The sequence below is a fragment of the Periophthalmus magnuspinnatus genome, chromosome 13 (assembly GCF_009829125.3).
Source record: "Periophthalmus magnuspinnatus isolate fPerMag1 chromosome 13, fPerMag1.2.pri, whole genome shotgun sequence".
NCBI classification, from domain to species: Eukaryota; Metazoa; Chordata; class Actinopteri; order Gobiiformes; family Gobiidae; genus Periophthalmus; species Periophthalmus magnuspinnatus.
In genome coordinates, this window is record NC_047138.1 from 28,294,018 (window position 1) to 28,310,521 (window position 16,504).

General features: G+C 42.1%; 1 protein-coding gene across 2 annotated transcripts in view; it reads right to left on the reverse strand.

Moving 5' to 3' along the window:
* The window catches only part of pax3b (paired box 3b), a 44,444-nt gene that overhangs the window by 15,368 nt on the left and 12,572 nt on the right, over positions 1 to 16,504 (reverse strand). The window lies entirely within an intron of this gene.

Here is a 16,504-nt window from a genome sequence, read left to right on the forward strand (position 1 = left end):
TTGGATATTTCTTTCAAAAACAGTGAATCTCCCATAGTCTCCCCTGCATTTGAAATCAGGACTGTGTTAAGTTGATTCAATATAATTAGATAAGTAGCCTATAAGAAAAAAGCCCAACGATTCCGGGTTAAACTTTCTTAAGCCTGAGTTTGATGTTTAATTTGATTATGTGCACCTGATTACAGACATTCACACCGCCTTAAGAAATCCGGTCACTTCAAAATGTAGTAAAAGTATAAATAAACGCAGGATTAAATCTGAGTACCTTTTTCAGTTTGATGTTAAATCAGATTATGTCCAGTGGATTAAAGACATTGACATCTTAAAATAATCATATAGGTGACATACTGTGGCATTATAAGGCTAAAAGTAGAAAGTAGACACCATCTGGTATCTAAGGAGACGGAAGTATGGCATGTTTCAGTAATTTAGCGATCTCTCTCCGGCCCTATTCGAACCCTTCTTATGGTTAGCTGTCAGTAAGATTCTGTCCAAGGCTCCCACGTGACAATTCTCCAGAAATATGCAGCGCTCTGAAGGGGGAGTGACCTAGCGTGGAGAGCAAAGTCAGGTAGGACTCATGAAAAATGGAAGTGAAGCTTATGAAACGTGTTAGTTTGTTGTTTTCAGCAAATATAGCCTTTCCAAAACAATAAAATGCAACATGGTGATCTAAATATGTTATGTGCTAGCAGTTAATACCCCATAGAATTAAAATACCTCCTCTCAGAAGTAAAAAAATCTCACTTATACTTTTACCTTTGCAGTAAAGCTATATTTTACCTTAACCCTTTTAAACTGACGGGATTAAGTCTATCAGGAGGCTGCGTTCTTGGGGCAAACAGACCTCCATTCACAAAAATACCCAGAGTCGTAGCGATAATCCGGCTGACGGAGGCTCCCAGGGCACCGCGGGGGACCGGGATAAACAGCCCAGAATAAAACCACATATTTAGCTCTATGTGAGAGAGAGGGAGCAGCGACAACAAGACGACGCTTTAGACTGGACTGTTTCAATTTGTAACATTGTACAAGTATTTTTACGTTTTTTTTTACTTTTGCTATAATTATTACTTATCTTTACTATATATTTTTATGCACTTTGTAAGTTTTTGGTTCAGTTGGTAGAGCGTTTATCCACTGATCTGAATAATGGCAGTTTGAATCCCACTCTCGACATTAACATCACTGGTTGAGCGGTTACATCCACTGCCACACAGGTTGGCGGTGCGATTCCAGCTCCCACAGATGAATGCTGCCGTTGTGTCCTCGGGCAAGACACTTAACCCACCCTGCCCACACATGTAAACCGCTTTGAGTGCCTTGAAGGTGGAAAAGCGCTGTATAAAAAATGTTAAAATGTTCAAGTTACAGGTCTGGAGAAGTAAAATCAGTCTTTAAGAATAAATGCAACAGGTATAAAAGCATTAAAGATATACTAAGGAACATCGTAGGCAAGGCAGTGACATCTCTATGAAGACAAACAGGTGAAGTGGACTCAGCTTGTAAGAAAGCATGTTTTTAGGTGTATTTTACCATAAACATACTGAAAAAAGCAAAATAGATACATACAGATGATATTGTGGAAATTTCCAGGCCTGAAATGATCTAAATGATTCTAGTGAACGTGTGTGGAGTTTAAAAACACAGTGGAGCACTTCCTGTATCACCACATGACAGAGTGTTTTCTGTTTGAGAGAAGAACTCAGCTTAAATATCAGAAAAAAAAAAAACATAACATGGACTCATTAAGCAATAACATCTCCATGGAGACACACTGTAGACCTTCCACTAGAAAAGTTACATTGTACACCTTAAAAAAAATAAATACATCAGTTTCAGCTTGAGTGATTATTGTGGGTAATATTCTTTGTGACAGCTTAAATGCCTTCTCCTTCCTCTGATCAAACTTAACACAACTGGAGTTATTTTCTTAAGTCGTGGTTTTAACACTCTGCTTCACACGCTCTATTGGCGCGATGCTGAGTTCGCTAAAGCCTTTATTTTGTGTGTCACACTTAATTAATTCCCCCTCGGCACAAGCAGGGGGAAGTTTTGTGTGCAACACTGTATTAGTTCCCCCTCGGAAACAACAATAAAATACAAGGAGTCCGAATAGCTGGGGGCCCCTCATGTGAAACTGATCCTCTGCTCTCGATTGGCCGACAGCGGTGGGAGTCGCTAACACGCTTTAGCCGCTAAATTGGTAAAGAAACATTGAGGCATGAGAGAGGGCCAGAGCCTGAGGAACAATATTTTCAAAAGAATTTAGACGAAATACGCCGTCTCAGGAATTTCACTCGATCAATACGGTCAAACGAAGACAACGGTTTTTGTTTGGGAACATTTTTGATGAAGAATGCAAATGTAAAGACTAAACGCACAAGGAAGGCATTTTTCTGGCAGTATAAACATCGATTTAACAAAATAAAGCGGGCATTTACTTTAATTAGTCTAATCATAACTATGGTGCATTTTTTTTTACATTATGGTTGTTTGGTAACAGTTATGGAATTACCTCTTATGTATGTCATATCTGCTGCCCGTGTCCAACCAGGAAGTACAATTAAAATGATAAGCTTTAAACCAAAATTTAACCTTAGTTGCTCATTCTAAACATGTATAGTTGCTAGCTATAAGCAATATCAGTGATTTTGTTTTGATTTAATACCAAGTAATACTATGGTAAGTGGTCACATTTTTATATAACACTTTTCCACCTCAAAGCGCTTTACATCAAGGAACCACTCACACATTCATACACCAGTGTACGCAGACACTGGGGGCGAGGTGGGTTAAGTGTCTTGCCCAAGGATACAGCAACAGCATTCGTCTGTGGGAGCTAGAATCACACCACCAATGAACCAATGACTTTTTAGTCGAGAGCGGGATTCGAACCTCCAACCTTGGGATCAGTGAACCAACACTCCACCAACTGAGCTACTGTTAATTTACTGTTTCGAATCAACGGCTCCTTTTACCTTTTGTTCAGTAAAGATTGGCAATTCCAAAGCTTATGAAGTTTAAAAATGCAATGGAGCACTTCCTGTATTACCACATGACATCACAAAGTGGAACAGAGTGAAACAAAACACAACTCCAGGTCTGTTTGTGATGAGGAAGCAACATTATAACATAGATTTAGAAAATAGCATAATACGAGCCCTTTGAATTTGCAAGAATCGTCTCAAAACACAAAACATAGTCGGTTTTCCTGAAGAGGGCCGCAGTGAGGAATGCCTTTACCTTCCCTGTTCTTATCAGCGTTCACGTTCCTGCGCTTTTCCCAAGGGTTTGAGAATCTCGAAAGTCCTTAATCACGTTGGAATTACGATGGTTCTGTGGGCCACCGGGTTCAGACGTGGCTAACAGCAGGGACCTCCGAGGGTCTGGGGTTTCACACTGAGGACAGATACACTGGACTGGGACGTTTAAGTTGACATCAGTGGAACAATGCCAAGATACAAGATAAACAGGTAACACTTTGGCATAACTAACCCTCGCTAGTCTTAAAGGGCCAATATTATGCTATTTTGGCTGGTATTTCTGGCTAGTTTTACCATGTAATAATGATTTGGCAACTAACACAGCTTTAGAACAGTGTTTTCAGACAGAGAAGTGAAGCAGGGTGGGCCTCTCCTGGACAGCCATTTAGTGACAGTGCCATAGTGACTCACATGGCTCATGGCTCAATATTGCAATAAATAAAATGTTTGTAATTAGATGAAGACAGCGGCTACTCTTCTGATTTTTGTCACAAAGTTCTCTTTTCTGGAGGTGTTGCAGCTTTGAAGCAAGGTTTTTTTTTCACCAGTAGATGTCACATGTGAAACCTGTCCCCCTCCCCTCACCTGGCCCCTCCCCTCACCTTACCCCTTCCTTCACCTGGCCCCTCCCTTCACCTGACCCCCCTCCTCACCTTACCCTTCCCTTCACCTGGCCCCTCCCCTCACCTGGCCCTTCCCTTTACCTGGCCCCTCCCCTCACCTGGCCCCTCCCTTCACCTGGTTCCTCCCCTCACCTTACCCCTTCCTTCACCTGGCCCCTCCCTTCACCTGGTTCCTCCCTTCACCTGACCCCCCTCCTCACCTTACCCTTCCCTTCACCTGGCTCCTCCCTTCACCTGGCCCCTCCCCTCACCTGGCCTTTGTTTACTCTCACCTGTGTTCTCTGCTCATCTTCTATCAAGCCAAACTGGCACAATATGAGACTGCAGTAACATAGACAGCATCTAGTGGTGATATGTGAGAAAACAACAGGGCAATGTCGGCAAGTCTAATAATTTTAAGGTGTTATTATTAAGTGTAACTGATAGACATGTCCTTAAAAAGTAGGCGAGGGAAAGGATTTTTGCATATTTGTCGGTAAATATAAAGGTATGTGTATTATTAGTTACGCATGATCTGGTACTGTAGCTTCAAAGCAAGAAGGTTTTGGGTTCGACTCCGGAGCGGTGTGGAGCAAAGCTTGTTCATCCCATGTTTGGGTTGATTTCATTGGGCACAAAAACATGCACAACAGGCCAAACCCTCCAAATAAGGTCCTGATCAAACCAAAAGCTTGAGATGGATGGGTCCCCTGGCGCTCCAGTGACATTGCCCATTGCTCCTGAGAGATGGGTCAAATGCAGAGGACAAATGTATCTATGAAAGTAAAATTTAACCTTAATATAGGTGAAAGAAAATGAAAAGAAAGAATAGGCCCTGCTTGCACTGCCTTTAAAGGCTTTAAAACACAAGACCCGAACCTATTTGTTTATTTTGTCATAAGTGTTGAGTGGCCTCATGGTAGACAGAACTTTTCCATGGAGGAGAAACCAAAATCCTGCTCTAAAGTGTATCTAAAGTGCAAACGTTAGTGAGATCCAGAGACGCTCGGGTCGCTTCTAATGAAGGAGCCTTTTGCATTAAGAGCATGGTCCACTTCTGCTGACTCACTATTTCTGAATAACTTTTACACTGACACAAGTTCGAGAGATGCCAGCTCCAAAACGCATACGTAGATGTACCAGCACGCTCTCCAGTGCCCTAAAGCTGTGGAAACTCACCGTAATGTACTTGTGTTTTTCCAGTACCAGGTGAATAAGGTACAAAACTTCCAACTCCAACAATTCAGCTGCTTATAAAGATGGAAATACTGCTACGAAACTGCGCTAATGTCTGTTCTGGTACTGGTGCAGTCAACACAAAAATATTCTAGATTTTCAAATAATAAAATTGCAACATTTTTTATTTTATTTTAAAAAGTAGTTTTCAATGCATTTTTAACATTTGTATCATATCGAGGCACTTTGGGTTGTTGTGCCTGAACAGTTCTTATACATAAATACATTTGCGTTGCCGTAAAAATTGGTGGTATCAAACACATATGATGCTAAATTGACTTTTTTGACATTTTAACCATGGAATAACATTGTTCCTTCATAAAAAGCATACCTGCAGCTATTTTTAGCTTAATTCATGCTAGTTTCATTTATTAAAAAAGGCTCACCAAACATGTTTGAATTTTCCCAGGATTGTGATGTCATAGGTAGAAGCCCTGCACAGTTTTTAAGTCTATAAATCAAACTTTAAGCCTTTCTGTCATCAAATCGCACTCATTACTGCTTCATGTTTACATCTACGTGTCCGGACATGTTCCTCATCACTTATACTAATTGTTTTTTCACTGTGGTAATTCCCTCGGCTACCAGTAGATGGCGAGCTGCACCACATTAGTGTTTGAAGAGCACTAAGGCTGTGAAATTATATCTGTATTTTTAATATGACGCTTTTTTTTTTTTTTTTTTTTTTAGTTGTAAATTGTGAAATTCCACAGCAAAGAAATACAAATTAAAACAATTAATCTTTCTTTTTTGTAGATATTCCTGAAAATAAGGAGTCCATTGTGGGTCTATTTAAAATTACTCAACCAAATGTAATGTAGTAAATGTAACTCATCATTGTTGTACATCTCTGGCAACAAGTTTGATTGATTCTATGAAACAATAACCCAGATGCCCCGCCACACTGAATGTTCCCTTGGGGCCATTTAGCTCCACTAACAACCCCCCTGCCCCCCACTACTAAACTGCTCCCCTCTGCAGTATACAGGACAGCGGAGTGTGATACAAATGCCCCTGGCTCTTACCCCAATACCCCCCCGATACCCCGCAAACCTGCCCCCCTCAGCACCCCACTGGGCAGGTGACAGGCCTCCGCTGTGAGGGGCCGGAGGAGCCATGACGGATTCCACAGATGGAGCGTGGAAATCGGAGGCAAAGACTCAGGCTCTCCACGGCAACAAAGAAACCAAGAAATATGGAGCAGAGGAGGGACAAAGAGAGAGGGGAGAGGAGAAACTTGAGACTTAGGTTGTGCTCACATTTGGTATAGTTTGGTCCTGGTGTGGTCCTAGTTTGGGCCCGATTTTGTCCTGGTTTGGGCCTGGAATAGTCCTGGTTTGGTCCTGGTTTGGTGCTGGTTTGGTCCTGGTTTGGTCCTGGTTTAGTCCTGGTTTAGTTCTGGTTTGGTCCTGGTTTTGTCCTGGTTTGCGCCTGGTTTAGTCCTGGTTTGGTCCTGGTTTGGTCCTGGTTTAGTCCTGGCTTAGTTCTGGTTTGGTCCTGGTTTGGTCCTGGTTTGGTCCTGGTTTGGTCCTGGTTTAGTTCTGGTTTAGTCCTGGTTTGGGCCTGGTTTGATTCCTGTTCTAATCCTGGTGTAGATCCAGTTTTAGTCCAAGTTTACTCCTACTTGTGATATGTGCATAGCCTTAAAGGTGCATTGTGTAACTTGTTTGTCTCCATGGAGAAGTTATTGCTTTGGCTGGAAACATCATCTCAATGGAGACAAGGTGGTAAAAAAAAACTTACATAGGGCATCTTTAAACTGTTTCTCTGGTCCAGAAGAAATTATTTTTCAACATGCACATTAGGTTTATCCCTTCAGCTCGGTACATCTGACCAAGATCCAGGCTCAGGGTCTGGATAAGGGTCCTCGGGTGCTGTACTGCTCCTCATAGATGGTCCTTGAGGAAATAAAACAAACATTTTACTGTCGAACTGTTGCGGTTGTTAGCATTTGTGCTAATTCCTGCACCAATATTAGTAATATTTTCCAGCTTCAAGGCACTCAAAACACTTTACATCAAGGAACCACTCACCTATTCACACACACATTCATACGCCAGTGTGCACAGACACTGATAGCGAAGTGGGTTAAGTGTCTTGCCCAAGGACCCAACAAAAGCATTCATCTGTGAGAGCTGGAATCACACTGCCAACCTGTGGGTCAGCGGATGTGACTGCTCAACCAGTGATTTTAGTGTACGCCGACAGCAGGATTTGAACCACCAACCTTCTGATCTACCAACTGAGCTACTGTTACTACGCAAAGTAGTCTCCGCAAAACCGCGCTACATGTGGCAATTTGTTCTCACATGGCTCAGGTGTTACTCATGTGCGGTGGAGCCCTGGTTTTTCGTAGTTTGTGATGTTCGGAGGCTAACGCTAACTGTGCATTGAAAACGCATTGGACCAAGCGTATGGAGTGTGACAAGGCTTTAGAATAGAGGCGTTCTGTTTACAAACGCTGGAGGGGTCTAGTTTGTTGCTCGGCCAACCGCAGTTTGCAGACGGGGACTTGGGTCAACAACTGGCGTTCTTGCAAGTATAGGTTGTTTTAAGCCACAGGGAGACAGGGTTTCAGTCACAACAACTAATTTTACCACAACATGGACTCCATTTATTCTGGGTAACATACTGCCCAGTTCTAATTGAAACTTTATACGTCTTAAAATAGTGTTCATATCTGTTCTCTTTTGTTTTGCGGGCTCCACTACAGCAGCACATGACCGTCCACACGTCCAGCTGGTCTTCCCCTCTCTCCTCTGAAAGATCCCTGTCTCCAGAGGCAGCGTCCAATCACAAAGCACTCTTTATACTCTTCAACAACACACTTTAAATCTATGGCTCTAAATGTATCATCGCATTGATTTCTGAGCATGCAAACTCGTAATGCCAGCAGAAGGCGCAAGGAGAGAAGCCGACAAACGCCTTTACGAGACTTAAAGGTCTTGTTTCCAGTATTGTATTTCAGCAAATTGCGTCTTGCCCCAGTTCAGATATATTGCACATTAGCATGCTAGTTGTTGTTAGCTTTACCGTCATGGCAAAACTTCACTTTGGAGTCTGGAGATGTAAAAAGCGCTTATAAACTCATCACGGTGAATAATTAAGATGCTCCAAATGCATAAGGTAAGTGAGGAATAACTTTGGACCACTGCAATCCCCTTTAAATGTAGTACGTCTGTTGTTTTACTTCCTGGGTTGCCACCTAATTACATCACAAAGTGGTTTCAGCTCAATATAGACATACAGACAAAATATTAAATCAATCACAAATGTGTTAAATAAATACGGCACAACTTAAACTAAACTTGGAATTAAACGTGAAGTCAGAGGTGGTTAGAAAAATATGGTACTCAAGTAAGAATACTAATATTTCTCAAGTAAAAAGTAGTTTACCATGAAATTACTCAAGTAGGATGTTCCACAGTAATGCATTAAACTCATCTGTCTTGAATTGATTCCCTTACACAGCTGTTTTACTGCTCAAGATGCCTCCTTGCTGTGAGCAGGGTTATTTCTTCGTAGATCTGAGCTGTAGCTATAGGCCTGGTGACATTTTGCGGAACTTTTTGGGCATAGAAACATAATCTCAATGAAGACAAGAAGGTGGCGGAAGAAAGTTATCTAGTGCACCTTTGTCTGTGTGATCCCTCAGTCGTCCACGTCTGATCCATGGCAAAAGACGAAATGACATCTTCCGTTTCGGCCTAAAAGAAGCTATTTTTGTTAGGAAAGACAGTCCTTCCTTGAACAGGAAAGGGGGCCTGAGACATCATCTCTCACCGAGCTACAACTCTATCATCAGACCCAAAACAAACAGGAACAAAGAGAACAATAGGTGGCCATTACAGGTCTGCATAGGCTGAAACTGGAGAAAATAGCTGTTTACACTTTCAGTTTAGTTAGCCCCTCCTTTCAGACAGATATAAGGCCGTGTCCACCAGCGATCTAACCAGAATTGACTCACTAATATAACGATTTGTCCAGTTGACGGATTTAATTTCGTCTTTTGCTAGCGCACCTTTGAACTGTTTCCGTACTGCTCCATATAGGCGGTCCTAGACGCAGTAAACGGCAGGTCAAATTTCAAAGATAGTAAACCTTAACTTAAGTATTAATTTGTTTCGGTTAAAGATACAAGTTTATCTGGATGATTAGCAGTTTTTGTCCTGCTTGATGAAACAAAACTAATATTTAGTGTCAAACTGCAGTGGATATTAACGTGTATGCTAATTCGTGCGCTAATGTCGGTAATCTCAAAACAGTGTTGCACGGGGTGAGCGTCTTGCCCAAGGACAGATGTGTAACCCATCAGTCGTCCAGGTCCTTTTTACTCATGAAGACGACAGCAGCGTTTGTCTGTGGGAGCTGGAATCGCACCGCCAACCTGTGGGTCAGTGGATTTTTTAAATTTTTTTTTACTCAACTTGTGCAACTTTTTTTTTTTTTACTTCACTTACTACAAAATCCATACTCCTGTTTAAAACCCACTTCACTTTGCGCCGTGATCTCGAATATAACTCGATGTAAGCAAACGTTTGGCGTCTGTCCAGCCTTGTAATGCTGCGGTTTTTAAAGTGGCTTATACCTCACTTTACCTCTTTATCCTCCGATCTGATCACGTCGATTTGGCACCGTCAGATAGCCTGGTTAGCCGATGAAATTATCCACTCCGGGTCTCTCTATCTCCCCATATAAACGCACTCAGACCTGTATCTTAAAAGCACGTCTTCTGCCCCTGTAAGCACCAGACTCCTCCTCTCTGTTTCCAACCAGCCCTTGTCGCTCCATCGAAATCGCAGAAAAAGATGAGCCTTAAAAGGTTCAAATTATCGTAGCGGGGGAAGAATTGGGAAAGCGTGGCGCCCGGGAGCGGTGTAAAGCCGCAGAATATGAGAAGAAGGGAGGAGGCGAGAAGGAGGGAGGAGGCGAGAAGGAGAGGAGGAGAGGAGGGGAGAAAAGTGTTTTATTTAACTAAACTGCAGGCGCTGGGGGAGAGAGAGAGAGAGAGAGAGGAGGGAGAAAGAGAGAGTGAGAGACAGGGAGGAGAGAGAGGGAGAGAAGAGAGAGAAAGAAGGACAGAGGGAGAGAGAAAGAGAGAGAAAGACACAGAGGGAGAAAGAGAGAGAAAGACAGAGGGAGAAAGAAATAGAGAGAAAGACAGAGGGAGGGAGGGAGGGAGGGAGGGAGGGAGGGAGGGAGAAGGAGAGAGAAAGACAGAGAGGGAGAAAGAGAGAGAAAGACAGAGGGAGGGAGAAAGAGAGAGAAAGACAGAGAGGGAGATAGAGAGAGAAAGACAGAGAGACAGAGGGAGTGGGGAGAAAAGTGTTTAATTCAATCAAACTGCAGGCGCTAAGGGAGAGAGAAAGAGGGAAAAAGAGAGAGCAAGAGAGAGAGAGGAGAGTGAATGAGAGACGGGGAGGTAAGGGGAGAGAAAGAGAGAGAGAGAAGGACTGAGAGAGGGGGGTGGGAAAAAAAATGTTTAATTTAACCAAACTGCAGGCAGTGAGGGAGAGAGAGAGAGAGAGAGAGAGAAAGAGAGAGAGGGAGAAAGAGAGCCAGAGCGAGAGAGAAGGAGAGAGAGTGGAGGAGAGAGAAGAGGAAGGCAGAGAAAAGAAAACTGTTTAATTTAGCCAAACAGCAGGGAGTGAGAGAGAGACAGGGTGAGGGAGAGAGAGAAGGAGAGAGGGTGGCAAAAGAGGAGATGGAGGGAGAGAAAGAGAGAAATGACAGAAGTATATAGAGAGACAGAGTGAGAGAGAGAGGGAGGGGGTGAGAAAAGAAAACTGTTTAATTTAACCAAACTGCAGGCGCTGAGAGAGAAAGAGAGACAGAGCCAGAGAGAAGGAGAGAGAGAGAGAGAGAGAGAGAGAGGAGGATCTAAAGCCAAAACAACCCGATGTCAAGCCAAGAAACCCCCAAAATGGCTTCTACCGTGCGGTGAGAGGAGGAGAGGAGGAGGAGAAGAGGAGAAGAGTAGGAGAGGTGGAGAAGGAGGAGGAAGAGGAGGAGTAGAGAGGATTTACTGTTGGAAACGCTGTGCTGTTTCTCAGAAGGGCTGAAAGCGGGGAGCACAGATTCAAATTCAACACTTATGCATATTGTGTTGTTGGTAGAGCAAAAAGTAGAAAAGAAAGTAATATACAACTGTGTACTTTACATCAAGGAACCACTCACCCATTCACACACACATTCATACACCAGTTCACACACACACACACTGGAGGTGAGGTGCGTTAAGTGTCTTGCCCAAGGACACAACGGCAGCATTCATCTGGAATCGCACCGCCAACCTCTGGGTCAGCAGATGTGAACACTCAACCGGTGATGTTTATGTCGAGTGCGAGATTCAAACCACCAAACAATAACAAGAACAACCGAGCAGGTGGCAGGTCTTCAGCTAGAAAAGTTACATAGTGAATCTTTAATTGTATCTTGAGTATAGTTTGTGTCAATATTAAGTTTTAGAACGTACAAATTATGTCATTGTACTTGTAGCGCGCAGCATTTCTACAGTAACCAAATCTTTTTAAGTACGTAGTTTGTTCATTTTGATCTTCTACGAACCAGGAAGTAAGGCTGATGCGCTATTAGCATGCTAGTTGTTGATGCCAAAACTCAGCTCTGATCTCCGAAAGTTGTGAAAAGCATTTATAAACTCATCATGGTGAATAATTAGGATGTTCTGAATGCGTAAGGTAAGTGAGGAATAACTTTGGACCACTGCAAACCGTTTAAAATGAACTAGTTCTGTTTTTCACGTTTTTTTTTTCACCACGTATAATTCAGAAAAGTCTTAACCAATTCTGAATAAAGAGAAGGAGAAAGTCCAAGCCAAAGTGTGTGTGTGTGTGTGTGTGTGTGTGTGTCCAATTTTGGTACATGGGGGATTGCCTGACCATATGTGGACCATGTGACACCCTCTTCACTGCAACTCTATGGGGGCTTGGGTTAACAGAGGAGGGCAAAACTGTGACATGCTGCCCACTCCATCCCCTCCCTCTCCACAGCCTCCCAAACCCCAAAACAAAGCCCCAAAAAGACAGCATTTTACTGGGGCGGGACCAACCACGCTGGGCCCATTCAGACACCAGGAGGCTAAGTGACTGCACCACTGCATTAAACAGTACATAGAAGTCAGACCAGGCAGATGCTATGGGCTAGAATGGATTGGCTGACACATTATGGACCCATCTGTGGAGTTTTGAGAATAAAAGGCGCCCGTGTGTAAATTTAAATGCGCTGGGGAAAGAAAAACGGGGTTCTTGACTTGCTAAGAAGGAGTCATAACCTTCACATCTGTCTAGGAAAAGTGTACGCAACAGGGCGAAACATGCTAACGGAAAGTATGAAATAAACTAGGGAAAATATTTGAAGGCATCAGATGTAATGAACATAAAACGGTAAAAGAAAAATTCAGTTCATCCAAGCCGCTTCTTCAGTTCTGGTCTGAAGGGCAGAGCTAACTACACTAAAACTAACACACCATAGTTAGCACAATCATTCAGGCCTCTAATGGCTGCTCTCACACCTATTAGCATACTGGCTAGTACTATTATTTTCTTGTTTGGATTTAGGTATGAGGATGGAGTTATAAATAGGAGATAAACGATGTCTAAGGCCCCCAGTCCTGCTTCAGAGATGGATTGTCTTTACTAACAAAAAATGCGTCTTTAACATTTCTTTTCTTTGGCTAAGATCTGTACCTCACAATCTTCACAGGAGTGGTTAATTGGCTTTTAGATGGAAATGCACAGCAGATTGGGGCCCTGAACTGCTCTCACGAAGGTGTTGGTACATTCTACGCAAAATATTGTTTAACAAGATAATACTTGCACATACACACAGTATATCAGGGATTAAACCTGGACTAAATTAGAACTAAACCAGGTCTAAAATGGGACTAAACCAAGTCTACATCAGGATTAAATCAAAACCAAACCAGGGCAAAACCAAGACAAGGTGAATGCTCAGAATTACATGAAGATATATTGGATTATATCAGGTATCAGTATTAACGTTGCAGCAAAATTAGTTGTTTGAAAATGATTTAACGGGGATTAAACTACAACTAAACCAGGTCTATGCAACATCTGATCTAAAAAACATACAAACAAAGCTCATATTTGCACACACACACGGCATCATAATTGGGACTAAACTGGGACTATACCAGAACTGTGAACACTTAGAAGCATGTCAGAAAATATGGAAGCCTCAGGATTAGGAGAGGTCTTTTACAAGTTTTTATTTTAATTTGTTATGTTTTGTAAAAGAGTGGGTATTATGCAAAATCGACTTTCTGCCATGCATTCTACCATGTTATAGCACTGAATCCTCATCAAAAACACGCCTGAAGTACAGATTTCAGCCCACAACCCTACGAAACCCATGCTCCTACACGGCCATAATACATCAGGATTCAAAACCATACACTACAACTTCACAAACCTGAAGCGATGTGCAGTAGTTTCATTAGTGGGATGCGGGGTGACAGCATGGAGAGCAAAGAGGGAGTACTCAGAGCTTTTCTAAACATGTGAATATGTTCCTTTCGATTAATATACCATTTCCAAAACAATAAAAGGCAACATGGTGACCTGTGATGTTAGCAGTTAAAACCCCATAGAAGTGAAATACGCCCTCGTTAAATTATTTCTAACATGTAATAAGTAATTCGATTTTAAAATGTATATTAAAATCATCGGCAATCAAAGAACCAACAACACTGTAAATGCGGCTTGTATAAACCTAGATAAGTGTGAAGTTCTTGTTTGCAGACTTTTTGACAGAAGGGGGCGACGGCAAGAATAATGTTGATATTCGAGGCTGAGCTGTCGGGGGCACAGAGGAAGTGGTTACCTGTCACTTGTGTCTAAATGTGTTTTTAACCCCGTTTCCTGGAGACCCCCACAGACCACCCCACACACCGTCCCTGACCCCAAAACCCCCCGAACCCAACCCTCAACCCGGGCTATGAACTCTCCAGGGCGGGCTGACGAGTGGAGAGGTGAGGCAAACAGGAAACACGCAAAACATGTTCACTAACAAAGCTGGGGTTTCCAAACAGTGGTGCGCGTTCCTCTGGTGGGATCTGTGAGTCCGGAATGACGAAAAATTAGGAGCGTTGTCATAGCGATTAGCAATTTAAGAAAAAAAATGTAATATCTTTTGACTTCGACTCAAAATATGGTGCATAACAGGAAGCTGAAACTCATGAGACTCGGGATGTCTAAATGATATCTTATAGGGTTGTAGATGATGAAATTAATTGGACAGTTGCCATAGCGATTAACAATTGAAGCCAAAATATTCTATGTTTTGGATTTACCAGATTAAACCCATAGATTGTATAAAGAAGTGGTATAAGTGAGTGTGACATTACCCATAGCGTTCAGCTCCAGTCAAATGAAGCTCATCGAGGCTAACGATTATAGCGGCGAATTTGGAGTCGAGTTCCATATTTGGAATTCCGACCGCAAGTATCATAGCAACCAAAGAGCCAATCCGGACCGAGGCTGTTGAAGGTTCCGCAAGTTCGCTGGTTTAGCAGGGAGCAGGCGCTTAGCAATGCTGTCAATCACACCGGTTGCTAACGTTAGTGGGAGCGATTTCGGGGAAGGAAGGCGCCTTGTTTGTGTGTTATTAATGCTCATATCTTAATTTACAGACACAAAAACGAAATAAAAACACCAGGGTCATGTAGAGCGGGTTAGTACGAACATTTTAAAACCAAAATAATGAGTTTGACAGCAGCAGTTACAAAGAGTGAGTGTAAAGAAAATTGGAGCTAGCAGGTTAGCTATGGCCATTTATATATACAGTCTATGCTTCAATCTCAACTGAACCGGAGTTATAAGAGCCGAAACGTGCAGAAAGAGGGCGCGTACAAGTCTTTCTCATTCTCAGTGCATGGACAGGCCTCATGAGAAAACTCAAAACCTTTAAAATTCACTCACTTGATGATTAGCTGCAGGTGCTGGGGTTTAAGTAGCGAGAATTCAGATCAGAGCGAGTTCTTTTAGGTTTAAACCAAATGGATTTCAGCTTTGAAACTGGCAACCCAAATGAGACTCATGTGATCCTCATTCTGCTTTCTGATTGGACGAGAACGGACATACCCAATTATAACACACTTAACCGCCATGTTTAATGTTTTTGTAATTAAGAAGTAAAAGTTATATTTGATTTGAAAATGTTTACGTCGTATCTGTGGACGGAGTTTGGTCATGTTTATGAAATTTAAACTCTAAATCTTACATATGAGTTTCTTTAATTACAAACTAAAACTAAAAACATGAAAATGTATGCAACCTTCTCTTTAGGAAAAATCTGTTTCCATCTGAGCTGTGTTTTGCAAATATGACTAAGAACTTATTTGGCAGCAAGTTGAACATTTTGGCATTTTGAACAAGCACGCCCTTGTAACATTCACTGCCGCTTTCAAACATTCTTGAATTTTATATTTTCGCTTCTGGTGTAATATCAAAGAAAATAAAAAACAAATATTAAAACATGTCTTTCAATCCAAAATTTTCCCAAATCCACTCCCGGCGCTGCACAGTCTGACATCTTAAGCCGCTGTTACACAAAAGCACCGGGAGCTAATTAGTTAACAAAGCGGTGAATGAGTCAAGCTCCATCGGTCACGTGATTGACAGCTGCATATCCCGCCCCCCTCTTATCTGTGGAGATGGTGCGTTTAGTGACCTCAGCGAGCCTCCGTAAACTTTGACACTCAACTCTAACCTTGAGTTGAGTGACTCTTCTGAGATTTAAATCATATTATAATGTTGTTACCTCCTCAAAACCATACCTGGAGTTGTGTTTTGTTACATTTACACATGTTTGAGTAACTTTTATTATTAGTCTGTCTACATCTCCAAAGCTCAGAATGCTCCGTTCCACCTTGTGATGTCACAAAGTGATAGTTTTCAAGTTAACAGCTACCATTTACCTTTTGTTCAGTAGAGATTGACTGAAATTATCCAAATTATTCTAGTTAAGATGTATGGAGATTAAAAACACAACAGAGCACTTCCTGTATTACCACATGATGACATCACAAGGTGGAACAGAGTGTTTTCTGTTTTAGAGAAGAACTCAGCTTAAATATACAGGGTTTGTGCGTTAAGTGTGTGTGAATGAAACAAAACACAACTCCAGGTGTGTTTGTGATGAGGAAACTACATTATAGCAGATCAGAAAACAGTGTAATATGGGCACTTTAAGTTTATATATTTTTTATTTATTCAAATACTTATGTTTTACTAATAGCGGGATCGCCTCTCTATAGATCTGAGCTGTAACTTGGCCTGTTGTCAGCTTTCTCCATGGAGATAGACATAATCTGCACTTGTCTTCTTCTTCTTCTACTGTTAATTTTACGATGATTATTTA